The following is a 12,113-nucleotide window of genomic DNA, read 5'->3' on the forward strand; positions in this document are numbered from 1 at the left end:
CTCTTCATTACCAAATGTCTGTATGCGTGAGCGATGTTGTCGGTGTCTATCTTAAAATTCATGCGTATGTCATTAGGAGTATTGATAATATGTAGCATTTCGAGAGTGTACCGCTTGGAATATTGTTTTTCTTTTTGCAATATTGTAAAATTCTCTAAGTCCGGAGAGTGTCCCGTGTTCTTGCAATGTTGCGATAAAGCCGTTCTGTTGTCGTTAGAGTGGTCGCGATTTTTATACTCAGTTGAGCAGAGCTCACAGAGTATATTAACTTTGATTGGATAACGGTTGGTTGTACAGGTATAAAGGAATCGAGATAGATATAGACTTCCATATATCAAAATCATCAGTATCGAAAAAAAATTTGATTTAGCCATGTCCGTCCGTCCGTCCGTCCGACTGTCTGTCCGTTAACACGATAACTTGAGTAAATTTTGAGGTATCTTGATGAAATTTGGTATGTGGATTCCTGGGAACTCATCTCAGATCGCTATTTAAAATGAACGATATCGGACTATAACCACGCCCATTTTTTCGATATCGAAAATTTCGAAAAACCGAAAAAATGCGATAATTCATTGCCAAAGGCGGATAAAGTGATGAAACTTGGTAGATGGGTTGACGTTATGACGCAGAATAGAAAATTAGTAAGATTTTGGACAATGGGCGTGGCACCGCCCACTTTTACAAGAAGGTAATTTAAAAGTTTTGCAAGCTGTAATTTGGCAGTCGTTGAAGATATCATGATGAAATTTGGCAGTAACGTTACTACTATTACTATATATGCGCTAAATAAAAATTAGCAAAATTGGATGAAGAACACGCCCACTTTTTAAAAAAAATTTTTTTTTAATTCAATTTTTAACAAAAAATTTTATATCTTTACTGTAACCATTGCTGTAGAGCAGCTGTGCTTTGGTCTGAAGCCAGATTGCAACGGACTGAGTAATTTATTTTGCTGGATAAAGTAAGAAATTTGTGCTGCCATTAAATTTTCACATACCTTCGAAAATGTAGGCAGTATGCTGATAGGCCTATAACCACCTGCACACGTAGCATTAGTTTTTTTTGCAATAGGAAGAATAATTGCTTTCTTCCACATCGTGGGAAAACATGAAGAGATGAAGCAGAAATTTATGATGTGAGTAAGCGGACCTAGTATAAACTCCATTATGATCTTAATAAATCTTAGAGAGATTCCACCCTCCCCCAAAGCATTCGATTTTATACTTAATAAAGCCTTCAAAACATCAACCTCGCCAATTGTATCAAATTGAAATTTGTTATCAGGGCCGACATAGGAGGAGTAATCTTTTAGCAGGGCTATATGTTGTACTAAATTTTGTTTGAATTTGTTTAACTTATACGTGCTTGGGAAACAATCCGTATGCATATTATTAACAACTTTGCTTAGTTTATTATATTTTTTTTCTGATAAATCTAAATCTAAACATAAGGCCAGCGCTTCAAAGGGCTCAAGACACTTATTTATAGTGTTGTCAGGCTCTTTTTCACCTTTCTTTACTTTCCGCGCAGCATAAGTAATTTCTTCCTTACGATGTACTTCAAGTATTTTACTTATCTTTCGCGATTTTGACTTTTCTGAAGCTACTGAAAACTCTACTTGCGGTCTGCCTCTTTTTCCCGTACTGGTGCTTGGTATCTGAAATTTATATTCAATTACAAACTTTCACACTACAAAGCATACATTAAATACATTATCGGGATCTTCAGTTTCAAAGACTGCCCATTGAAGCCAAGAAGAGTTCCATTTAATAAATCGCTATTTTTATATGCAGCTTCTTTCCACATGTTGTTCATGTCATAATTGAATCTATAAACAATTTTCCTCACATTATTTCTATCAAATTCAACATTAGTTAACTTTTCACAAACAAAAGAAAAAGTGACTGATATTCTTTCTTTAAGGGGTGTTTCTAACGGTAATCTCTCAACCTTTCGAATAAGTAATTTGGTGTCTTCCGCAATAATAATTTGTATATAAAGATACAATTCCTGGCGGCTAGATAATTTTCAAGGCTGCACCCAAGAATTTTCGTTCGCCAGGCAGATATGTGATCATATCTACCAATCCCGTAAACGTATCTCGTAGCATTGTTAAACGCTACAGCAACTTTGTTGTATGACACTGAGTCCATCTTACCATATACTGTATCGGCGTACGTTATAAGTGGCATAATTAACTGCAGCACAAGTTTTCGCCTGGTTTCAACGGGTGTGAATGGGGCCGAGACTCTTAACTTCCGTAATATGGCATAAATATTGGTAACTACCCTGTTGACATGGTCACTACAAGTAAGTTTACAGTTCACAATAAAACCTAGAATTTTTACTCTGTCAACAAATTTAAGTGGACTAGTTCCAATATACAACGCAGGAAGGTCAATATTATATACAACACTATGACATATAGGCAAGACATAAGACTTGGATGCATTCAAACACAACGAATTTTCACTAGCCCAAAGAGAGATTGCAGAGAGATCATTATTAATTTTGAAATATAAATCTTCAACAAGACCGATACGACTTGACAAATGTAACTGCATATCATCGGCATATGCATGAATATTGACATACTGGCACACATCAAAAATTATCATTCGCAAATAGACTAAACAGAAGTGGACCAAGGACCGACCCTTGCGGTACGCCAGCATACACAGGTTTAGACTGCGACAAAGAATTTCCTGATTTAACTTTCTGCGTTCTATCCTTAAGATAACTGGCAATAAGCTTGACTGAGCTATCCTCAAATCCGAAGTAATACTTCAGCTTCGTACATAGCAGCTCATGATTCACAGAATCAAATGCTTTGGAGAAATCTAGTAAACAAAGAAGTGTTAGGTCGCCAGTATCAAAACTAGTTCTTATATCATCCAATACTTTAACCATTGCTGTAGAGCAGCTGTGCTTTGGTCTGAAGCCAGATTGCAACGGACTGAGTAATTTATTTTGCTGGATAAAGTAAGAAATTTGTGCTGCCATTAAATTTTCATATACCTTCGAAAATGTAGGCAGTATGCTGATAGGCCTATAATCACCTGCACACGTAGCATTCGTTTTTTTTGCAATAGGAAGAATAATTGCTTTCTTCCACATCGTGGGAAAACATGAAGAGGTGAAGCAGAAATTTATGATGTGAGTAAGCGGCCCTAGTATAAACTCCATTACGATCTTAATAAATCTTAGAGAGATTCCATCCTCCCCCAAATCATTCGATTTTATACTTAATAAAGCCTTCAAAACATCAACCTCGCCAATTGTATCAAATTGAAATTTGTTATCAGGGCCGACATAGGAGGAGTAATCTTTTAGCAGGGCTGGAGCATTGACGTCATTGTTAGTGCTAACAAAAAAGTCATTTAGTTCATCCACATCTATTTCACACTTAGTAGTATCCTTGCCATGTATTTTAAACCTTTTTAAGTTTCTCCACAACTCCTTGGATGGAAGTGAGGTATCTAGCTTTGATTTACTGTACCTACACTTTGCCTGCCTGATAATAGCTGTTGTTTCATTTCGCACTTCTTTGTATCGACACCAGGAAATATCTGTCCTATTTTTACGCCACTTACCATAATATTTTTGACGTTTCTTAATAGCCGATCGAACTCTCGAATTGTACCAGGGACACGAACTGTTAATAACACTTGCACAACGAATAGGCACATGCACATTAAACAATCTGGTCAAGTTATTATTAAGAAAATTTAACTTGGTATCAACCGTGTCAAGAAACCAACAGTCAGTCCAATCAACACCACATATATCGGAGTACAACGCATTAACATTCAACGATTTAAAATCACGATACACAAACGTACAATCTAAATCAGAACGGTTCATTTCAACATCTATAGTACAGAAAATCAAATCATGGTCAGAAACAAAGCATATTTGCTCAAATTTTAGGACGTGCCAGGGATCACAAGTTACAAAATAATCAAGAAGACTGGGTACAGAATTATTATCAAATCTCGTCGGGTTAGCACTATTGACAACACATAGACCTGCTGTTGCAAGCTGGTCAAGTAGTTTACTACTGTAGGAATCATTAACAAGTAGGTTCACATTAAAATCACCACAAATCAAAATACGTTCATAATCAATTACAAATTCGGACAAATCAACATAAAATGATTCTAATGAAAAAGTTTTTTTGGGGTTGTAAAGACATATTACCATAATTTTATTTACTCCATCTGACAGTTCAGTGAAAATATATTCAGCATCACAGGAATTAGAAGTTTTTAGTAGTCTAGATTTGAGTGTTTTTTTACAGTACACTGCAACTCCCCCTCCTTTTTTCTACCTACGATCATTCCGAAATAGATTGTACCCATTAATCGAAAAGTTGAGATCAGGAATCTCACTGCAGAACCATGTTTCAGAGACACAAATCACATCCACCGCAGAATCCTCAAAAACATACCTTACAAAATCGAGTTTGTCGTGGCTAAGGCTACGAGCATTAAAATGTACTGCATTGAAGCCATGATTTTGCTTACAAAAAATATCAATCAAAATTCTTTCATTTTCATTAGCGCCAGGGCGAGATCTATGGAATGACCCCATACACATAAAGCTGAACCAAAACAGAACGAACCAAAGGCAGGCAAGCACCACGCATGTCTGTACAAGAGACCAAGGCAAAAACAATGGAGGAATGACAAAATAAAGAAAGACAGACAATTAAACACATGATTGAAAAATAGAGAAAAAAAAGGTAGTGACAACAATTAAACATATGATAGGATGAGAGTGTAGGAGGACAGTAGATTGTTTGAAAAAGAACATTAGAGAAAAAATAAAGAGAATATATAATATTAGATACAATTAACATTAATCATACATAATCAGATGTCTGCAGCAACAACACGATACTCTCGATATCAGTCACCTTGAAAGCTTTACAATTTGGACGTACACGAACATACACATATCCACGAACTGAGAAAGCAGCAACGAGCTTTTTCTCTCTTCTCAACTGCATTGCAAAATGGATTAGCTCACGATTGTTTTTGGTTAGGCACTCATGTATGTGTATTTTCCCGTCCGAATTTATTCCTACATCACGATGCATTAGTGGACGCTTATTCTCTTTGCAAAAACGGGCCACTGCTTTAAAGCGTGTAGATCGATCATCAGAAGAGCTCAGTCGTACAATGACAGATGCAGGTGTTTTGCTGTTGTTTTTGTTAGGCACACGAAACGCCGAGGAAATAGGCAATGCTGGCACCTTCAATGATTGGCACATTTTGTTAACAGTGCCTTTAATGCTTGATGCAACAAAATACAAAAATAAAAGAAAATTTCAAAATGGGCGTGGCTCCGCCCATTTTCATTTAGTTTGTCTAGAATACTTTTAATGCCATAAGTCGAACAAAAATTTACGAATCCTTCTTAAATTTGGTAGGGGCATAGATTCTATGACGGTAACTGTTTTCTGTGAATATGGGCGAAATCGGTGGAAGCCACGCCCAGTTTTAATACACAGTCCACCGTCTCACCTTCTCTCGGGCGTTAACACAATAACTTGAGCAAAAACTGATATATCTTTACTAAACTTAGTCCACGTACTTATCTGAACTCACTTTATCTTGGTATAAAAAATTGCCGAAATCCGACCATAACCACGCCCACTTTATCGATATCGAAAATTACGAAAAATGAAAAAAATGCCATAATTCTATACCAAATACGAAAAAAGGGATGAAACATGGTAATTGGATTGGTTTATTGACGCAAAATATAACTTTGGAAAAAACTTTGTAAAATGGGTGTGACACCTACCATATTAAGTAGAAGAAAATGAAAAAGTTCTACAAGGCGAAATCAACAGCGTTTGGAATCTTGGCAGGAATACTGTTAGTGGTACTGCATATATAAATAAATTAGCAGTACCCGACTGATGATTTTCTGGATCACCTGTTCCACATTTTGGTCGATATCGCGAAAGCGCCTTCACATATACATCTAAGGGCCACTAGCTTTTAAAAACCTCATTAATACTTTTAATTTGATATCCATACCGTACAAACACATTCTAGAGTCACCCCTGGCCCACCCTAATGGCGATATCTCGAAAAGGCGTTCACTTATAGGCCTAATGCCCCTCCCTCTTAAAATGCTCAGTAACTCCTTTCGTTATTTACCCATATCGTACAAACATTTTAGAGTCACCCCTGGCCCACCCTAATGGCGATATTTCGAAAAGGCGTCTACCTATAGACCTAATGCCCACTCCTTTTAAAATACCTTTCGTTTGATACCCATATCGTACAAACATTCTAGAGTCACCCCTGGCCCACCCTAATGGCGACATCTCGAAAAGGCGTCCACCTATAGACCTAATGCCCACTCCCTCTTAAAATGCTCAGTAACACCTTTCGTTTGATACCCATATCGTACAAACATTCTAGAGTCACCCCTGGCCCACCCTAATGGCGATATCTCTAAAAGGCGTCCACCTATAGACCTAATGCCCACTCCCTCTTAAAATGCTTAGTAACACCTTTCGTTTGATACCCATATCGTACAAACACATTCTAGAGTCACCCCTGGCCCACCCTAATGGCGATATCTCGAAAAGGATTCCACCTATAGACCTAATGCCCACTCCCTCTTAAAATGCTCAGTAACACCTTACGTTTGATACCCATATCGTACAAACATTTTAGAGTCACCCTTGGTCCACCTTTATGGCGATATCTCGAAAAGGCTTCCATCTATAGAACTAAGGATTACTCCCTTTTAAAATACTCATTACCACCTTTCATTTGATACCCATATCGTAAAAACACATTCTAGAGTCACCCCTGGCCCACCCTAATGGCAATATTTCGATAAGGCGTCCACCTATAGACCTAGTGCCCACTCCCTTTTAAAATACCTTTCGTTTGATACCCATATCGTACAAACATTCTAGAGTCACCCCTGGCCCACCCTAATGGCGACATCTCGAAAAGGCGTCCACCTATAGACCTAATGCCCACTCCCTCTTAAAATGCTCTGTAACACCTTTCATTTGATTCCCATATCGTACAAACACATTCTAGAGTCACCCCTGGCCCACCTTAATGGCGATATCTCGAAAAGGAGTCCACCGATAGACCTAAGGCCCGCTCCCTCTTAAAATGCTCAGTAACACCTTTCATTTGATACCCATATCGTACAAAGAAATTCTAGAGTCAGCCCTGGTCCACCTTTATGGCGATATCCCTAAATGGCGTCCATCCAACTATGGCCTACTCTCTCTTAAAATACCTTCCATTTGATACACATGTCATACAACCACATTCCAGGGTTACCCTAGGTTCATTTTCCTACATGGTGATTTTCCTTATTTTGTCTCCATAGCTCTCAACTGAGTATGTAATGTTCGGTTACACCCGAACTTAGCCTTCCTTACTTGTTGATGTTCGATTTGTGAGCGGAAATCCTTGTCTTTAGTTTTGATTTAGTAGTACCCACATATACTTTGTTGCATACGTGGGACCCGTCGCCATTACATTTAATTTTGTATATTACGTCGGATTTCTCGTATTTTTCGATTTTGCCTTTTGTATTGCTGTATATTTGTTGTAGGGTATTTTTATATTGGAACGCGATTTGAAATTTTTCTTTGTCATACATGTTTGAATGTTTTATTCGGTTAGACAACCAGGTACAAATACGGCAGTCTTATATATTTTGTTTATGTTTTGTTCTTTATTTTTATTCGTAGCATAAAATTGGTGGATATAACCATTAATAAGGTGGATCGGAAACTCTTTGTTTTGAAGTATTTTTTTGATGATGCTTATATTTTTCGGGTGATATATTCTATCGCTGATAGAGAGAACTGGCTTGATAAAATTTTTGGCAGTGTTTATTATTATACTCCTATCATGTTTCGAGTTAAAATTTATTAACCTCCCGGAAGCCGTAGGCTTTTTATACCAGTCAAAGGTTAGGTGGTTGTTATTTCTTATTACTACCGTGTCCCGAAACGGCAACATTCCATTGTTTTCCATCTCAGATGTGAATTTTATTGAGTTATGAAATCGAAATATCGACAAAATAAATAAATACAACATATATGGTATAATTAATTGCATTTTTATTATTAATATATATGTGTGGCCTAGGGCTCGGAAATTCTTCTTGATATAACTTTTTAAAAGGCCGAAAATAAAAATAAAAACAACATCATTTTTGATAAATATAATGATTTTAATTCTAATTATTTAATATGGAAAGTTCGGATATCAAAGAGTGGCTACTTGCCACTTGCTTGGGGAATGAACGTAGTCATAGCATCAACGATAATAGCAAAATACTTGGCTTTCTTGCCTTGATCTAATCGGATTTCCCTCACGTGAACTTGTAAACGTTTGTGCTGCTGTTTTGAAATCATAACTTTCTCCAAATGATCTCTAAGTATGGGATCATAATGATGCCCAAAAAATATCCATTGGTTCGTTCACGAAGATATATACTTTCGCCTTTGAAAGCTAGTCCTCTTTCACCCAAAAATAAAATAGTGTCCGAAATTCTATATAAAATTTCTTTACATTTTTGAGTTTCAGTGATTACCTGTTCATTGATAAGTGTATCAATTGTAGCCACCTTTTGAATTAGATTTTGTAAAGACCGCCATTGAATACAACATTTAATGTGATCTTGAGTATTTTCGTGCGATGGTAGTTTATCGTATAGCTTCTTCCATACCTGGAATTTCGAATATCCGCCAGGACAACACATTTTAGGTCGATTTAAAGTATTGGTGATTAACAGACGACATGGTAGGTAATACAAATCATTGCTACTGGCACTCCACACTAACCAGTCACGCTCCACTTTCTCTCCATTTCGCAAGATTCTGTTTAACAACGAGGTAGGAAATGCCTTGCCATGACAATCACGTGGAAAAATAACAGGACACTTATGATGACCTCGACGAATTATTTCGTTGATTTCTTCAGATCGCAAAAACTTATTATTCACGGTACCGATATCGAAGTCGTTTAAATAATCCGGACTTTGATACAGAGTTGGTGGTATTCTTGGAAGACTTTTTGAAGATGAACCTTCATCAGTCTCACCACGAAAACTTTACGATTTCTGATTCATGTAAACATACATTTTTGTTTGATATTTTTATTGTCTCCTCACTGTTCGAAGGCCCATGCAAAAAATCATTATCAATATTCGTTGCTTTTGAAATTCGGCTTAAAATTTGCACATGGAACAACTAAAGACTCTAATGAATTAAAAAAAAATTTCTTAGTACTTCTAAATCACGGGCCCCCTGAGAATCCCGGGCCCGGGGGAATCCCCCACTACCCCCGCCCCCTCTCGTGGGCCTGTGCATATTAAAGCTTTCCAAAACTTGTTTTTTGTTTTTTTCCATATATGTAATACCCCTATATTGCTACAAAAGGCTAGGTAGATTCCCAAACATCAGAGTCCCGATATATTGCTGTTTAAACGTTTTTGTTTTTGTATTCAATAATCGAATGTACCTAAATTTTAATTTTTTCTTGCCACATTTACGCTGCCACAATCACAAACATTTTATAGGCTGTCTTGTTTTGATTTCGAATTCAAAACACAAAGGCTCCTCCCATAAGGTTAATGTTAGAGTATCATCTAACTAAGGGCTTCTTTTCCGTGGTATCTGCTTCCACAGGCGGGTGCAGACAAGAATTCGTTCCAAACAGGAACATCTTCTTTCATTAGGGTAATGGCGTATCCATAGTGGTGTAGAAGTAGCGTGCTCGCTTACCACACCGGAGGTAATGGATTCAAGCCACGAGTGTAATTCCACCATGAAAACCTGCTTCGTTAAAATGTATCTGCCTTGGTCGATATTGTTAGGAGTCAGCATGAAACATATAAGTACGTATGTAGATGTCGTCCTGACAATTTGTACAAAAAAAAGTAGAACGACGCAAATTGGAAGAGAAGCTCCGCCCAAATATCCTTGGAGGTATATCGCACCAAATTATTGTAATTTTCTCTCGCACATTCCTAGAGATTCCTCGTCTTATGTTGTCAGCATCCAAGCTTCTGCAACATAAAGTCGGACGGGACTTATATGGCTTGATTTGCGTTTACAGAGAGGAGTTTACTTCTAAACTTGTCGAGGTATCCATCGGCGCCTGCGTATCGCCGGCCCCCTTTAATGAGAAAAATAAGGGTTCCTTCCATAAAATTAGCACTCCCTGGACATCGCCGTTTTCGTTCTTACATATTTCATCTTTGGTCAATTTTTTAGTAAAACTTTTAGCTCACGGTAGCATTCGAATACTGGCTTTGTTGATTTTGATCTGAAAGTGGCTCTTTAGGCAGCTTTCTTATTTTCGGTTGCAACGCCGCATTCTGCCATTTGTGTTTTTTAATCGCCGGCTTCTAATGTCTACCTCGATGGCGGTACGCAGTGTTAGAGTGGTATGCTCCACTACTCATGCATTTCGTCGGGTTGCCTTATGCCCTCAGAGAACAGGTGAGTAAACTGAATTGCGTAGTCTATGGCAGTCCGTTGTAACTGTAGCTTTGTTTTGTCAGGACGTTTTAAGCCGAGCAAGGGCGGGTGCGAGTTATGGCTGTGACAATATAGTGATCCGAGTCAATGTTGGAACCAAATCGTGCGCTTCTACATCTTGTATATGATTGTGTTTGGGATGCCCGCGAAATCGATAGCTTCAGCTGCATAAGTGAAGTTTCGTCGTGGAAGCTGAACTTTCAGACTGTGATCTAAGTACATATTCTTTGGCCCCCTGGCGCTTAAGTCGCCAAGCACGGCCTTGGTATCTTAGCGGGAGCAACTGTCGAAAGAGCGATCCAGCCTCTCAGAGAATGGGTCGTTCCCCATATTGCTCTGATTCTCCGTCAGTGCATGGACGATGAAAGAGATCACCTTTTACGATTTTGCTTTGTAACAGACAGTGGTGAAACGTTCATCCCCACCGTGAACGACAGGACTTGGCGACCTAATCTCTATGAAATTACGAATCCGACACAGACATTGCGCTTATTTGTTTGGTCACTCCCGTGAATGATACATGTTTTAACGGTCGTATTTCTATGCTTCGTGCCATTGGATGGCAGCGGTGCCAGCTTTTGTCTTCACGCGCACATCAACCAGCGCCACCGGTACCACCTTTCTCGTGGTCCTTTAAAAGTTTAAAGTTTTCGTCTTAAAAAAGTGTGATTTTACGTGAGCGTACAGCCGCACTCTGGGAGAAGATGTATTACACCTTTGTTTTGAGCTTGAGCCAAGACGAATGCCCGCTTGTAGTCTCATCTCATGGTGGTTTGATGTAAAGTTGTCGCTTTAATTCTGAAGTACTACTCTCAAAGTAGTCTAAATGAAGAACTTTTGTTATACTGAATATTTGAGTTATTTATTCGACAATTCAGAGATTTAAATGTTAACAGAAACTGCAAAATAATCAGAATTTCCCAAAATTCGTAACAATATTATTTTTTGTACTGATAGTGCCATTACGGTAAAGCTGCGATCACACAAATGTGTAAACAAAGCAAACGATAAAATGTTTCCTTTCTCAGCAAAGGTCCCTTATATTATTTTCTAAGTTTATGAGAGGATAAAACTAGTTCTTATAAGCCATTTGTGATCGGAAATGATTTTTCGATAGCTTGACGTTTACGATACAATTGCTAAATGGGCTCGATATCTCGTCAAATCGGTAACAATATTTTGTGTATCGAAACGTTTTCTTTCGATATTATCGGGTACCCAACAAAGACGGATAACTTAAATGCGATACGGTTTTCGATAAAGGGATCGATATAAAAGAGGATATGTATAATAATGTGCAGCCGTCTGCGTTTTGCAGAAATTCGGTTGCCGAATTCTGTGACTGGGTATTGGGAAATCGCCTTTTAAACACTTTTCTGGTGTATTTGAGTTTGTTTCGAGGTATTGTATTAAATAATAAGTTTTTATTATAATAGTATAAATTTATGTAAACCCCTGGAAAGTTTTTTAAAAGGGATATTTTCCCCTAACCAGCATAGAATCCGGCAACTTAATTTCTGCAAAAGTAACATGTTGAAATTTTTTTTTATGTTAATCCTCCTTG

Source organism: Eurosta solidaginis, chromosome 3 (assembly GCF_040869045.1).
Source record: "Eurosta solidaginis isolate ZX-2024a chromosome 3, ASM4086904v1, whole genome shotgun sequence".
Taxonomy (NCBI): domain Eukaryota; kingdom Metazoa; phylum Arthropoda; class Insecta; order Diptera; family Tephritidae; genus Eurosta; species Eurosta solidaginis.